Source organism: Prionailurus viverrinus, chromosome C2 (assembly GCF_022837055.1).
Source record: "Prionailurus viverrinus isolate Anna chromosome C2, UM_Priviv_1.0, whole genome shotgun sequence".
Classification (NCBI taxonomy): Eukaryota; Metazoa; Chordata; class Mammalia; order Carnivora; family Felidae; genus Prionailurus; species Prionailurus viverrinus.
In genome coordinates this window covers 53523321-53535735 of record NC_062569.1, presented here as the reverse complement: position 1 = coordinate 53535735, position 12415 = coordinate 53523321, and the positions used below count along the sequence as shown (strand labels likewise).

The 12415-nt window shown below is 38.4% G+C and overlaps 1 protein-coding gene across 3 annotated transcripts in view; it reads right to left on the bottom strand.

Moving 5' to 3' along the window:
• The window catches only part of SCHIP1 (schwannomin interacting protein 1), a 581848-nt gene that overhangs the window by 423601 nt on the left and 145832 nt on the right, over nt 1–12415 (bottom strand). The window lies entirely within an intron of this gene.

Genomic DNA, 12415 nt, shown 5'->3' with positions numbered 1-12415 from the left:
GCGGTTTTCTGGGTTATTTAGGCAGGTGTAGATGGAATCTAAGTGATCAGCAGGACGTGCGGTGAGCCCAGCGTTCTCCTAAGCCGCTATCTTGCCTGTTTTTTGTTTTTTAGGGTGTTCTGCTATTGAGTTGTAAGCGTTCCATCATCAGATGAATGAATAAAGATACATACAATGGAATATTATTTATCCTTAAAAAAGAAGAAAATCTTGCTATTTAAAATAACTTGGATGATCTTGGAGAACATGGTAAATGAAATAAGCTAATCACAGAAGGATAGACAATGCATGATTCCACTTAATATGAAGTATCTAAAATAGTCAAACTCATAGAAACAGAGAGCAGAATGGTGGTTGGCAGGGGCTAGTGGGTAGGGGAAACGATGGTATCATGGGTGTCAAACTGTACTCATTAAATATGTGTAGTTCTTTGTGTATCAATTATATCCCAATAAAGCTGATTCTTTTACAAAGAGGTAGTAATAACAATAGCTTACAAAGAATATCCAACTCAAATTCTCCTTGAAATAGCAGATTATAAATAAATAAAATGTAAAGTATACTGATTAACTCATTTAACCCTCAAAACAAACTTGCTGGGAGTAATTATCCTTATTTAAATGATAAGAACCCTAAAGTTTGGAGAAGACATGTGATTTGCCAAAAGCCAAGGCTAAGATTAGAATTTAGATCTTTCAACTGCAAATATTCCATTCTACTGCAGTCAAGTGCACATAGTACCTGGCACATAGTAATTACACACAGAAGTGTCCCTGGTTGTTATCAGGTCTTGCAGTCCATCATCATGGATTAACTGCTTCTAGAAAAGCAAATCTGGATGAACCCTTAAGGACCATCCACACCATCTCCTCATTTTACAGGTAGAAGACAGGGTGGTGTTAGGGTACAGAGTATCAAGCAGTGCCTGTTCACACATTCTTCTCAAGGTTAAGGCAATAGAAAAGCAGGAGTAATCGGAGAGCAGTAGACACTGTTGGTTGACCACTGAAAAGTCATTCCCAACCTCCCTCCTTTTCTTCTGGCATTTTTCCTTACAAAACCCGCACAAACCAGAAACTCAATTCCCTAGCCTCCCTTGAAGGTAGGGATGCCATGTGAGTCTAGCCTGGCCAGTGATATGCAGGAGAAGATCTGCTAGAGAGGTTTGGGGGAAAATATTCTCTATGTATTAAAAGGAGAGAGGCACACTGAAACCCGTTATTTCTGACTTGGAAAATGATGGAAAAAATCATGTGAGGACATGATGCCTGGACCTTAGACAGCCATTTTGCTACCCTGAGGGAAAGGCAAATAGAATTGCTGACAACCTAACCTATCACCCTGACCTCAGGAAACTAATGAACCATTTTCAGAACCATCTAACTCCAGATTTTTTGTTACTTCAACAATATGCCTCCTTAGGTTTTAAGCCATTATTAATTGGGTTTCTCAATATCTGCAGTCTAATGCATGCTAACTGATATAGAGTAGAAATCAGCAAACATATGCCCTCCTTTCCTTTCCTCTCTTTCAATGTCTTGGAGGGATCTAGCATTCTGGAAATAGCTCTACTAGATCATGAATTTAATTAGAGCAAGGATGGTGTCTTTTTTTGTCACTGCTGTATTCCTCCTACACCTAGCAAAGTGCCTCATACATAGTAGTGCTTAATAATATTTGCTGATTAATTATAATTAATTAATTAATCTCTCCACAAATATTCATTGTGCACTCCTATTATATGTGAGGCACTAAGACAGATGCTGGTGATAAAGAGATAAATAAGACATGCACTCTACCTTTAATATGCTGGTAGTTCAAGTAAGGGAGGCAGATTAGACACAAAATTATGAAGCAATGTGAGAAGTGCTATAACAGAGGAGTGCTATAACTGTTATAGGACCATGAGAAGTAGAGTTACCAATGCTGTAATGAAGACAGGATGGGGATGGAGTCATCTCTCCTCATAGATTCTGCCCTTAATTTTCCTGGTGTTCAGTTTAAATAGAAAATACTTATTCAACCTATTCTGTGCATGACATTATTCTTGGTAATAATTAGTAATCATTATAAAAGTAGATAAGTTTCACAGTGCTTATAATGCACCAGTTTCTGTTTTTTTGGGACTTACATATATTTATTTATTTCTTCTCCACAAAACATGATGAGTTAGGTACTATTATTTTTCCCATTTTACATATGGGGAGACTGAGACAGAGAAAAATGAAGTTGGGGCACTTGGCTGGCTCAGTTTGGTACAGTGTGTGACTCTTGATCTCGAGATCATGAGTTCGAGCCCCATGCTGGGTGTGGAGTCTACTTAAATTAAAAAATTAAAAAAAAAAAAGAAAAATGAAGTTAATTTACACAGAGAGTAAGTGGCAGAGCCAGAACTGAATCCAGACCGTCTGGCTACAGAGATCAGGTATTAGCCAGTATATGGAAGATATGTTCACTGTTCTGTAAATATTTCCAATCATTTGAGAGAAATGGAAATAGATGCTTTCATCACTACCCTGGTTCCTGCATTTGATTTGCACACACATTTTGCTGGATTTTAATTCTAGCCAAGAACATAGCACCGACATGTTCTTTCCTCCTCAAGCAGTCACCCCTTTCGTACAGAGCATACAAATAACTTAAACCATGACAATATCAATTTCCATCTTTATTTTAAATGTAGTCAACAAAGGACCAAGCGTGAGGATGGGCTGAGAAAGTCTTCTCTGTCTGTGGAAAATGAGTTTAAAGACACTTTCCACTAAGGACATTTTTTCCTTACAAAATTCTAGAAATGTGAAGTCTAATTACTTAGCTGTGCCAGATATGCCTTTTCAGCTTCTGCTAGACTTAGCTCAACACTAACTGTGCTTACCCTTGCATACACAATGAATCTCATTAATTCCTTCTTCCTTCCAAGCTCACAGAAGGAAAATGGAAACAAAACTGGGGGCAAATTCTCCTCTTTTTAATGTGTCTGTTTTAGAAACCTCCCTTCAAATCTGGCTCTTTCCACTCACACAAAGGACCAGCTGGACAAGTGAGGTAGGAACTTACAGAAATTCTGTGACTAACGTTGTTTCTTCTGTGACAAGCCTCAAGAAAGAGTACTCACTGAGGAGGTTTGCAAGGAAATAAAGTAGGAAATAGAGCCATGGATGCATCTACTCCCTTTCCTGACATCCATTCCATTATCAATATCAGCACTGTACTATCTTAGATGCCACAGCAGATACAATGTACTGATAATATCCTCAGAATTACACACACCTTCTCTGGTATGTATAGCAGAATAACATGGCATACACTTCATTATTTCCCACCTAATGAATTTCAGATCATCTAAGGATATTAACTATCTCCAATGTGAGATTCCCCAAACTTCTTTTTAAAAAAATTTTTAACATTTATTTAAATTTTTTTTTAATGTTTATTCATTTTTGAGAGAGAGAGAGAGAGAGAGAAAAAGAGAGATAGAATGTGAGTGGGGGAGGGGCAGAGAGACACACACACATACACACACAGAATCCAAAGCAAGCTCCTGGCTCTGAGCTGTTAGCACAGAGCCTGACGCTGGGCTCAAACCCACGAACTGCAAATTCATGACCTGAGCTGAAGTTGGATACTTAACCAACTGAGCCACACAGGCACCCAATATTTATTTTTGAGAGACACAGAGAAAGAGAGGGAGGGAAAGAACACGGGGGAAGGGCAGAGAGAGGGAGACAGATGATCTGAAGCATGTTCTGCACTGTGAGTGCGCAGAGCTGGATGCAGAGCTCCAACTTATGAACCAGGAGATCATGACCTGAGCTGAAACCAAGAGCCAGCTGCTTAACCAACTGAGCCACTCAGGAGCCCCAAGATTCCCCAAAATTTTTAACTGTATCCACCTCAACATCTAGCTGCCAGTGATAGTTTTAAAAGACGTCTATAAATTCTTTGATACTTCTCTCTTCAAAAGGTACAGCCCAATTCCTTCTCCCTACATGTAGGGACCATTTAAAGACTCACTTCCAATGAACAGAATGTGGTAGATGTGAAGGTATGCAACTTACAAGTCTGAAGGATTGCAAGTCCAAAGGACTAAAGGATTTGTGACTCCCTCTTTTCTCTCCCTTGCTCTCCCAATCTCTCTCTCTCTCTCTCTCCTGGATCATCTGCTCTGAAGAAGCCAGTTGCCATGTTGTGAGGGCACTTAGGCAGCCCTATGAAGAGGTACATGTGGAGTTCCTAAGAGTCCTGTCAATAACCAGCACTAAATCTCCAGGTTTGAGGGTGAGCCATTTGGAGCGGGGTCCTCTAGACCTAGGTAAGCCTTCAGTCCCAGCCAACATACTGACACCTATATCATGGAGACCCTGTGTCAGAACCACTCAGCCAAGCTACTCTTAGGTTCCTGATCCACAGAAACTGTGTGAGATAGCAAATGCTTATTGTTTTAAGCTACAGCCTTTTAGAATAATTTGCTTTGCAAAAACAGATAATTAACCTACTAACAGAATAGAAAGGTAGGTGACCTACAAAGGAATGACATCAGCCTGGCAGACTTCTCATTAGCAACAGTAACGCCTGAAGATAATACAGTATCTTGAAAGGCTAAAGGAAAAGTCACTGCTTTTACCTACCCTTTCCCAATGTTAACTCCTCCACCTACTTTTGAGTCCCATCTTTTCTGTCTCTTCCTGACTTTGCTCCATCTATTACTGCCATTTGCATTTCAATGTCTCTTTCTCTCTCTATGACTTCTTGCCTACAAACATACAAAGATCTCTTCTAACCTAAAACAACAAAACAACCACCAACAAATTAAACTCTTTATTTGGTCTGGTTTTCCTTTCATTTTTTTGCCTGTTCCCCTCCCCCCCACCTTTCCTCCTCTTCCTCCTCAGCTACCTCTACCTTTCACAGCCACTCCCTTTTAAACTCTACCCTGCCCACTACATGCTGACACCACTCTCCCAAGCATCACCAAAGACTTCCTAATTGTCAAATGCAAATACAATGGCCTCTCAGACTTCATCTTCCATGACCTTAGGAGGCACCAAAATTAGAAAACAGCTCCTTGGTCCAGGGCCCCTCTGCCCCTGCACGTACTATGCTCATAGTTCAGTCAAGTCAGCTCTGTCCATTCACTCCTGGTCCTCTCATATCTCCTTAAGTGGTTCTTCTTTCTGATGCTGTTTTGCTTTGTTTTCCTCTCTCTCCTATTTCTCAAACTCATTAAAAACCTCTCCACAGGAGATGTTCAACATATACTTCAAATTAGTCTTAGAAGTCCTGGCCCTAAGGTAGACTTTTCTCCTTAGGGCTTTGGCTTCAATGCCTACTTACCTTTCTAGCTTTGAGTTCCCTCTTCATTTTTAGAATCTCAAGATATCCTTTGCTTGCCTGGAGCATTGCTCTCTATCTCTGTATTTCTTCTCTGTATTTCTCAGTACCATTTATTGTTATACATTTATTGTGATTGAACAATAAATGTGTTATTATTTGGGGGGCATTTCTGTATATTGTGGGGGTACAGGGATAAGGACCCTCCTGAGTGGGTCCACTACAGAAGTCTACTCTATTACAGAAGACTATTCTCAGTCTATCTTGTAATTTAGACATATGTCTACTTGATTTATTCCTGCCACTCTATAGAAATTCCCTGAGGGCAGTGCTCTATTTTATTTTCTTGGTAGTTTCTGATCTGGGGCTTTCATCCCAGCAGTGCTTAAATGGATAGAAAAAAAATCAAATATTAAGCATCTTAATTTCCTTTTTGAACAAACTTATCAAGCCTAATAACTGTTTATTTCCCCCTTTTATTTTTATTTTTTTTCTATTCAATACCCTAAGGAGCTTACAGTGCCCTCAATGTGCACAAAAATGTCCTGGGAATCCAGAGCAAGCTGTGTGCATAGAATCAGAGCGGAATGTAGCCTCAGGAAGAATTCTTTTTTGTCTGGTATAATCACTAGTTCTGATGACTTTCCTGGCTCCTGGTTTTACAAATGTAGGTTGTATCTAAAATTAAAGTAGATTACTCCATTTTTATAAATCATAAATGTGAAATGACAGAAAAATTTCCACAGGCTTAGGCTTTTTCCCATTGGAAAATAATAACTTAAACTGAACTTGATTAGTGGTTAATATCTGGATATAGACAACTAGAACTCATATGCAGTACTGTTATTTTAAAAAATCACAGTAAAATGCTCATTTCTAATCACACACACATGAAGGAATAAATATCACTTCTTTTTTTTTTTTATATTTAAAATTTCAGGGTCATTTCACCCATGCTCTCTCTTCTAACCAATTTCAATTGTTTTTTCTTTGAATTGAGAAACAAACTAACCCAGAGTAACCACCTTAATAGCCTTTCTTGGTACCATATTAGAAAACATTTAGTAATTTTTCCTTCTTAGGGTTCTTACACAGATCTCCCAGGAGCAATTGCATCATTGATATTCATGAGCAACCACTGTGACAGTTTAGTAAACAAACATGATGATAAATCCATCTTTCCTGTCATATGTGACAAAAAAAAATCGTCAGAGTCTTTATTTATGCAATTTAGATCTCCAGGCTTAAAGTATGTGGTAATTTTATTTCACAAAGGCCCCAGGCAGCAAAGTATTTATTTTACACTCCTGGACCTCATCAAGGGAATGGCATAACCTGTTCTTGTGTTTATCTTTCTGCAAATGGGCAACATAATATGGAGACGCCACCTGCTTCATGGTGGGGAGGAAGGGTGGGAAAGCAGGAGGAGAGAGGTAGAGGATTAATTAGTTAATATCTATGAAGTACTTTACAGATGGAGAGTGATATGCAACTGTGAATTTTAATTATGGTTCCCTGCCCTCCTTGGCAGATACAAATAGGATAATTTCTTAGAATGAGAAGCAATGGTCTCACTTATCACTCAGATGCTTTAATTTTGGAGAGGAAAGTTCTCTGTGGGTTTTTGTGGTGATGGGGATATTTATACCTCACTCCACCTCTCTGCGGGGGAGATAAGGACAGGTGTTGAGGACATGTAATTGCATTCTTCGTGGCCCCAGAAAGGGAGGGCCCTTTGGAAGCTGCTTTATAGCCCTCTTATGAAATCATCAAGAGTTTATGACTATCGCTGGATTCTCTCACCATCATGTGTTCTCTTCTTGATGATGCTTATGTATGTTTTCCTTGCCAGAGAACAAAGTTCATTTACAGAAAAGTATTAGAACCTGAAATTCTATTCCTAGGTATATAAGTAACAAATGTCTATATATTTCCACTGTAAGCCCATGCAATAGAATTTGTTCATGGGAGCATTATTTGCAATAGCCTCATACTGGAACCTGTCCAAATTCCCATTAAGAGCTGAAATGGTACGTAAACTGTGGGATATTCACACAGTGCACTACTATACAGCAGTGAGGATGAATGATCTGTAATTAAATCCAAGGAAAAAATATCTATCACCAACATAAGAAAATGAAAGAAGCCAACACAGAAGATACATACCATATGATTCCATTGATATAAAGAGCAAAAAAAAAAAAAAAAGCACAGAAATGCAGGGAGAAATAATCCATTTTACTGCTAGTCAAGATAGTGATTAACCCTTGAGGGGTGTCTAGTGATTTGATGAGATCACAAGAGGATGTTTCTGAGTTTCTGACAATGTTCTATTTCTGAATTTGGGCGTTGTTAACACAGGTGTGTTCAGGTTGTAAAAATTTATTGAGCTGTAAGCTTATATAAGTTTAAGCCCCCCTTTTAATATTTATTTATTTATTTTGAGAGAGAGACAGAGAGCGAGCAGGGGAGGGGCAGAGAGAAGGAGACAGAGAATCCCAAGTAGGTTCCACACTGTCAGCACAGAGCCCGATGTGGGGTTTGAACTCATGAACTGTGAGATCATGACCTGAGCTGAAATCAAGTCAGAGACTTAACCAACTGAGCCACCCAAGCACCCATAAGCCCTTTTTAAAGAAAAATCTCAATACAATCTTTTTTAAAAGAATAGTACTAATTAATCCCCTAGTATTAGGTTAGTTGGATTTAAAGGCACCAGGTGTTCCTTTTTTCTGGCCTACACCTTCTTAGCATAGAAAGCATTTGCTGGATGTATCTGGAAAAGCGGATAAAAACTAGGAGGTTTTTTTGTTTTTTTGTTTTTTGTTTTTGTTTTTTGTTTATTGTTTTGTTTTGTTTTTTGCAAAACCAATAAGAATTTTCCAAAAAAAACTCTAAGTCAGAGGATAAATAGGTAACGTGCTCCCACTCTTTCCATTCCCTACCTTGCAATCCAACAACGAAATTGAGGACAGCTTAGATTTCTACTTGGCATATTACTATTTACACATGCTAAATTGAGAGCCATACCAGATGAAACCTCTATGGAGTGTTGTCCCTTATGGAGAAAATGCTGAAAATGATCCTATGGTTTAAATTCAGCAACTGAATAACAAAATATCATGCAACTCTCACCTAAATATATGGCATTGTCTCTCAGAAGAGAACTGGCATTGGAAAATTTTGTCTTCAATTAATTTACTTTCTAGCACAAGCCCTCTCTGAAGTGTCATAGTGCTGATATAATTGCACCATGGTTTAATAGTGCCCTTGAAGGGCTTGAGAGAAACATACAGTAGGCTCAATGTGACTTTAATTACTGGTAGTGGCTGGTAGTAAGAATTCCTTGTAAAAGCTGAATCCAATAAATGAACTAGTGTATCTAATTTATTTATTTTGCAGTTATACACCTCAATTCCAAACTCCAGTGGTTAAGAGCAATAGACAGAGTCAATTTCTGTAACTGAGAGATATAAGAATATGCTCATGTCCTTTTCTGTTGGTCCTTTTCTAGATCAAAAAGACCTGACAGGGTATCATTAGACATATCCAATAACACATTGCTTAAGCATGTGTTACATTTCAACCAATATTTTTAAAAAGAATTTGACTTCAATGGTTTCCTTTTTTATAGTGTAAAGTCATGGATTCAGAGAATAAAGAAACAATGAAACTACAGAATCATATGAGGAACTGATCCCAGGAGTGTGTGACAGTCTTCACAATACCCCAGGATTCGTGTTGTTAGTATCACTCATCCAAGTAATAGTTCTTCAAATAGTTGAAGTTCTCAAACTTCAGGTATAGTTCTAGACCTCCATGATACAGTAATAAACAGGGCAGACTAAAATTCCCACCTTTTTGAAGCATACATTCCGGCAGGTAAGACATACAATGAACAATAAATTCAGTAAACAAGTGTATATAGCATGCTAGAAGGTGACAAATTCTATAGGAGAAAAAACAGCAGGGAAGGGGGCAGGTTATAATTTTCAACAGACTGTCCAGATCTCAGGGCTTACTGAAAGGTAAGGCTCGTCCTTAATGGATATTGGGGGACCTCAATAAGGTGAAACTTTTAGATTGATAGGCTCTCTTTCTCAGCATCAGGCAGGCTTGCCTTAAGAAATGGCCTGAATCTACTACATAAACAAATAATTGCTTATATATAAAAGTTGCATACCATATTGTCAGGATGATATGGCCTTGTGTGATCTTCAAAGCAGGTGTTACCAATTGCCCATCACGGCCACAGAAATGTCTCTATAAAGATTCTCAGGAACCAAAAGAATCAACTTGTTTCCTGGGGTTATCAAATTGAACCAATTACATTTAAAGGACATCTGCCAAAAATAATGATCTCCATTTCTGGGTGGTTGATAATTATGCCGTTTTTTTCCAGTAATAGTGAGATAGCAGGACAAACTGTCTTTTGAGACCTCTTCTAGTTCTGAATAATCAGATCAAATCATCCATGAAGAAGAAATTTCCCTCCTATTCTCAATGGCCTAAATGGCAATCATCCACAAGTATTCACATCATTAACTTATGAATTAAAATAGGGAGGGACAGACGATGCAACTCTAAGGTCACAATCTAGCCTGTACCTAACTTTCTCACCTTTCTTCTTTGCCACACCATTTCTTCATCTGGTGCCTGATGCTTCGCCCTAAAGAGACTATTAGTATTTTTTTCACACCCTTTCATGTTTTTACACTGCTCCTTTGTTCTAGCTATCCCCATGCCAAAAAGATTTCCCTTCATCCCTAAATCCTATCCTCATTAAAAAAAATAAATAATAAAGTCCTATGACAATTTTCCTCTGAACTCCCACCTTCCCAGACATTTCTCTCTCTCTCTCTCTCTCTCTCTCTCTCTCTCTCTCTCTCTCTCTGCTTCCCAAAGCATTCATACAGTGTTTGCACTATTTCTTGGCACTGGCCACAGACTGCCTTGTACAGTTAATTATGTATTATGTTTTATGTCTGTGCCCTATTTTCCTGGTGATATTGTAAGACTCTTAGATCTTTGCATTTCTGAGTCTTAGCTCAGATTCCTTATTAGGTGCTTAATAAATGTTGGGTGTAACATAAGGTAATAAAAATGGCACTAGTAGGAATAACCAGTTTTCAGATAGGTGGTCCTTCAGATAAGCCTAGTCCTTCTTCAAATGGTCTTTAAGTGGTCTGTGAACTGAGACACTGAGAGGTTCTAGTTGTCCATTCATGTCACCAACTTCCCCATTCACAGGCAATGACAATTACACTGTAACTACAGCCTGGTTGACAGCATTTATAAAGTATCACTGATATTAAGCCACAGAGCATTTTCAGAGATGTGGAGAATATGCTCCTAAATTATATAAAATACTGTAGGAGAAGAGAGTGAGGGAAAGTAACAACCATTCATTTACAGTCATGAAAGTCACACATGTAAAAGTACTATCTACTGTGAGCCAGGCCCTGTGTGAGGTGCTTCACACATAGTACCTCTAATCCTCAGACCAACCCTGCAACTCAGGTTCCATGTGTCCAGAGGAAAAAATTATAGTGAAATGAACTGACCACACTCAAGATCACTCAGCCACTAAGAGGCATGTTGAGTGTTTCTACTCAGGTTTGTGGTGTTCTCTCCACTTCAGTATGTTTCCTTATCTCCACAGTATGAGTTGCTCCAGTGGTCACCTCATGTTTTTGCTTGTTCCCAGACATATGAGAAGAGGACTAGATGTCACAAAATGGTGAATACATATGTTTCATCATCTCCTTGATGAAGTTTCCTTGGCGAGGAAACTAAGGCCCACAGATTTACATAACATGCTCAAATTCACACAGTATATAAAGGACAAAACCCTGAGACAAACCGAATTTCAGTGAGCTCCAAAACCTTGTTCTTTCTATTGTGTAAGAGCTGCAATTCTTTTTAAAAATTTTTTTTAATGTTTATTTATTTTTGAAGGAGAGAGAGACAGAGTGTGAGTGGGGGAGGGGCAGAGAGAGAGGGAGACAGAATCTGAAGCAGGCTCCAGGCTCTGAGCTGTTTGCACAGAGCCTGACGCGCGGCTCGAACTCACAAACTGTGAGATCATGACCTGAGCCGAAGTGGGACACTCAACCGACTTAGCCACCCAGGCACCCCAAAAGAGCTGCAACTCTTACGAAGAGAAATGCAGTGTTGGTGGCCATTGAGTCCTACTTCCCTTAGGCCTTTATGCTCTTACTATGTCCTGGAACCCTTTATGGGCTCCCAGTCCTTCATCGAAATTTTCCAGGTCAGACATGCTGAGCAAATGAAGTCTGACTTTGAGGATATAATTTCTTACATTTAAAAATGAGAAAGAAAGAAAGAAAGAAAGAAAGAAAGAAAGAAAGAAAGAAAGAAAGAAAGAGAAAGAGAGAAAGAAAGAAAGAAAGAAAGAAAGAAAAGAAGAAAAAGCTCTATATCTCAAAACATAAATAATGATGGTAATAGTCAATACTTTGTATAATTTGAAGGCAAAACACTACAAGCCAGTTAATAAAATTTAGAAGCTAATAAATATCAAATTCCTATAATAGTCTTTCAAAAAGATGTATTACTCTAGAAGAGGCTGAAAACATTGTCACCTTTAAAATAAAATCAAGACCTGGCACAGATACTTTAGAAGCAAGTTTTTATGACAATTTCCAGCAAAATTTAAAGTGCACTGTCCTTCAGCATAGCAATTCTACCCTTAGGAGTTTATTCTTTGGATCAATATGCCAAGTATGGAAAGATATCTGTCTATATATGTTCTATGTAGTGTTGTTTGTCTTGCAAAAAACTAGAAACAATATAAATGCTTGTCTATAGAGAATGAATTGAATAAATTGAGTACACTCACATACAATGGAATATTTTTCAGTAGTTAAAACAAAAGGAGGTAGGTCCTTATATGCCACTATGGAAAGAGCTACAAGACATAGGGATCAGTTACCTATTGTCATAATAACATTGCATAACTAATAATCACCAATTTCAGTGGCTATGGAAAAATTGTTCATTCCCTAAGCATTTGTGGTCAGATGGGGAGAGGAGAGGGAGCCAGAAGTCTTTACTGCTCTTA